The sequence below is a fragment of the Nicotiana tabacum genome, chromosome 5, assembly GCF_000715075.1.
Source record: "Nicotiana tabacum cultivar K326 chromosome 5, ASM71507v2, whole genome shotgun sequence".
Classification (NCBI taxonomy): Eukaryota; Viridiplantae; Streptophyta; class Magnoliopsida; order Solanales; family Solanaceae; genus Nicotiana; species Nicotiana tabacum.
In genome coordinates, this window is record NC_134084.1 from 35,089,598 (window position 1) to 35,093,311 (window position 3,714).

Here is a 3,714-nt window from a genome sequence, read left to right on the forward strand (position 1 = left end):
ATATTACTTGTCGATCGCGTACACTTGCGTGAGTGTTTTGGTCGCAACAAGTTTTCGGATCAAATAGAACTTAAGCATCTCTACTGCAAACTGAAACTGTACCTATGATAACTGCATCAGAGGCCTCAGTCTCAGGTCTGGCTGGGATAGCATAACATCGGGGTTGGGGCCCACCACTCTGAACTACATCCTGAGGATGACCTCCTGTTGGCTGGCCTCCACCTCTAGCTGCCTGACCTCCACCTCTAACGGCCTGACCTCCTTCTCTAACGTCCTGATCTCCACCTCTAACACCTCGACCCCTACTACTAGCTGGCTGAGCGAGCAGTGGAACATCTGGTGCTGGAACCATAGCACGAGAACCCTGATGCTGAGAACTGCTCAGGGCTCGAGGGCAAAACCTAGCAATGTGCCCCGGATCACCACATGTATAACAAGACTTCAGCTGCTGAGATTGTTGACCCTGAAACTAACCCTGACGGCTTAAGTAACCACCATGATAACTCTGGAGCGGAGGTGCACTGATAGGAGCTGGTGGTGCATGGTAGGACTGCTTATTGGAATACTGCATATAAGAACCACAACCACTTGGAGCACCATGAGAAGCCTGAAGTGCTGATTGAAATAGCCTGGGAGGATGGCCCCTAATGAAGGAATCCCTGCCTCCAGATAAGGCACCACTGAACCTTCCCGAATGACGGGCCTCTTGTCAAACCCGTGACCACTCCCCTGTGATAGAACCATCTCAACTCTCTAAGCTATATTGGTCGCATCTTGAAAAGAAATCTCGCTCCCTATCTCCTTAGCCATCTGCAATCGAATCGGATGAGCGAGTCCCTCAATGAACCTCTTCAACCTCTCTCTCTCTCTTAGTGGAAAGTATGATAAGAGCATGTTGGGCCAAGGCAATGAATCTAGTCTCGTACTGAGTGACAGTCATAGAACCCTGTTGGAGGCGCTCAAACTGCCTCCGATAGATCTATCTCTGAGTGATAGGGAGAAACTTCTCCAGAAATAGCTGAGTAAACTGCTCCCAAGTCAAAGCTGGTGATCCGGCTGGTCTAGCCAAACAATAATCTCTTCACCAAGTCTTCGCGGATCCTGACAGACAAAAAGCAGCGAAGTCGACCCCATTGGTCTCCACTATCCCCATGTTTCGAAGAACCTCATGACAGTTGTCCAAATAGTCCTGGGGATCCTCTAAAGATGTACCACCATACGTAGTATTGAAGAGCATGGTGAACCTGTTCAACCTCCACAAAGTATCAGCAGACATAACTGCTCCATCACCGGTCTGAGCCACAATACCCGGTTAAACTACCCAGTTGGCTGAGCTGCTGGAGTCTGGTACTGAGGAGCCATCTGCACCAGAGTGAGAGTAGCGAGATTTTGTACTCCTCCCCCAGCCTGAGAGACAGGCTAGTGCTACAGGAAGTAAGTCTGCCTGGGCGACACTCTCCATAAGCCCCACTAGACGGACCAGAGCATCTTGGAGTACCGGGGTAGCGATGAATCTATCTAGGACCTGAGCTGGCCCTGCTAGAATGGTCTGGGCTGGAGCCTCCTCCTCAAACTCTACCTGAGGCTCCGCTGCTGGTGCTACTGCTCTGGGCTGAGCCTTTCCCTACCTCGGCCTCGTCCTATGCCCTTCGTAAGAGCTGCCACTGGGGGCTCGGTCTATTGATCATCGGATGAAGAAGCACGTGTTCTCGCCATCTACAAAAGAACAGAGTAGAAGTTCAATTAGCATTGAAAAATCAAGTCACACGCCAGGAAAGAATAGATGTGAAGTTTTCCTAAACTCTGTAGCCTCTGGGGGATAAGTACAGACGTCTCCACACCGATCTCTCAGACTCTACCTAGCTTGTTCGTGAATTGTGAGACCTAAGTAACCTAGAGCTCTGATACCAACTTATCACGACCCGAATTTTACACCCTCGGGAGTCGTGATGGCGCCTACTCGTGAAAGCTAGGCAAGCCAACTATTACAGTTCTACACATTAACGTCCAACCTCAAACAGTGATAAACAGTAATTATAGCTAAAAAGTGTAAAATAAATCCAATTACTTCAATACATGTCTACCCATGAATCTGGTGTCACAATATCATGAACATCTATGATTTTTACTACAACCATTGGTCTGGAAAGAAAGATACAATTGTTCTCAAAATGAAAGAGACAACAGAAAAACTAAAGAAAGGAAGGGGGACTCTAAGCTCTGCGGACGCCAGCAGATCTACATTGGTCTCCCTGGACTGAAGGCAGCTACCTCAGCTACTCACCGGGTCCGATACCGAAATCTGCACAAAATAGTGCAGAGTATAGTATCAGTACAACCGACCTCATGTACTGAGTAAGTGTCGAGCCTAACCTCGGCGAAGTAGTGACGAGGCTAGGACACGGCCATCATATATACCTGTGCAGTTAAATCATTTACAGACAGAATCATAATAACAGGAATCAACAGAATAAGGTGGGAAAGGGACATGCTGCGGGGAATAATAGATTCAATTAATAAATCAATAAAGAAGCATTAATAAATGAGCATAATGAACATCATATCTGAATAAACAAAAATAATGAACAGAAACACGTGCACGACATCACCCTTCATGCTTTTATTCTCATCATCACCATATGAAACAACAGAAACGACATGGCATCACCCTTCGTGCATTACCTCTCAAAATCATGGTACGGCATCACCCGTCGTGCATTATTCCTCACAATATCGGCACGGCATCACCCTTCGTGCTTTACACTCTTCCTCACTCTAACAATAGAAAATAATATGTCCCGGCAAGGGAATCAACAATATCAACAAAACATCCGGACAAGGGATTCAGCTATAACCAATCTCGTTTCAACAATGTCTTCATAAAATGAAACTTCAATTTGAGTCGATACTCAACAATAGTCAATTACCAAGAAACTTTCATAAGCTTTGTTCAATATTTCTAAGCATCAATTGAGCAATATACATAATAGGTTCACAAAATCATGATATAAGACTCACGGGCATGCTTGACACCAACGTATAGATACTCGTCACCACACTTATACGTCGTACTCAATACAAACACATAGCAAAGAGACCACAAATCCTATTCCCTCAAGCTAAGATTAGGCCAAACACTTACCTCGAATCCACGGACAAGATTAAGCTTCAACTGCCTCTTTACCTCTCGGTTCCACTTCCAATTCTCTTGTATCTAGTCACAATTTGCTTAATAATGTTAATAATTGCTAAATAAACCAATTCCAATACATGAAAATAGATTTTTCATTGTTTTCTCCAAAAAGTCAAAAATCGACCCCCGGGCCCGTTTGGTCGTCCAAATTCGAAATTCAGACAAAAACCCTATTACCCCTTCACCCTCGAGCCCGAATATACAATTGGTTTTGGAATTCGACCTCAATTTGAGGTCTAAAATCCCAAATTTTGATATTCCTAAGTTCTACCCAAAATTCTCAATTCCACCATGAAAACCCTAGATTCTAGGATGAAATCTTGTAAAAAGAAGTTAAGGAGTGAAATAAATGAGTTTAAAATCACTTATTAGTGTTTTGGGGGAAGAAAGAGTGTTTGAAAAATCGTCTCTTATGTTTTAGGGTTTTGAAAAATGAAAAATGGCTGAAACGTCTCGTGTATATATACCCCTCTCAGATCCTCACCGTTGTTCGCAGAAAAAGGACCGCGGCCGCGGAGCTC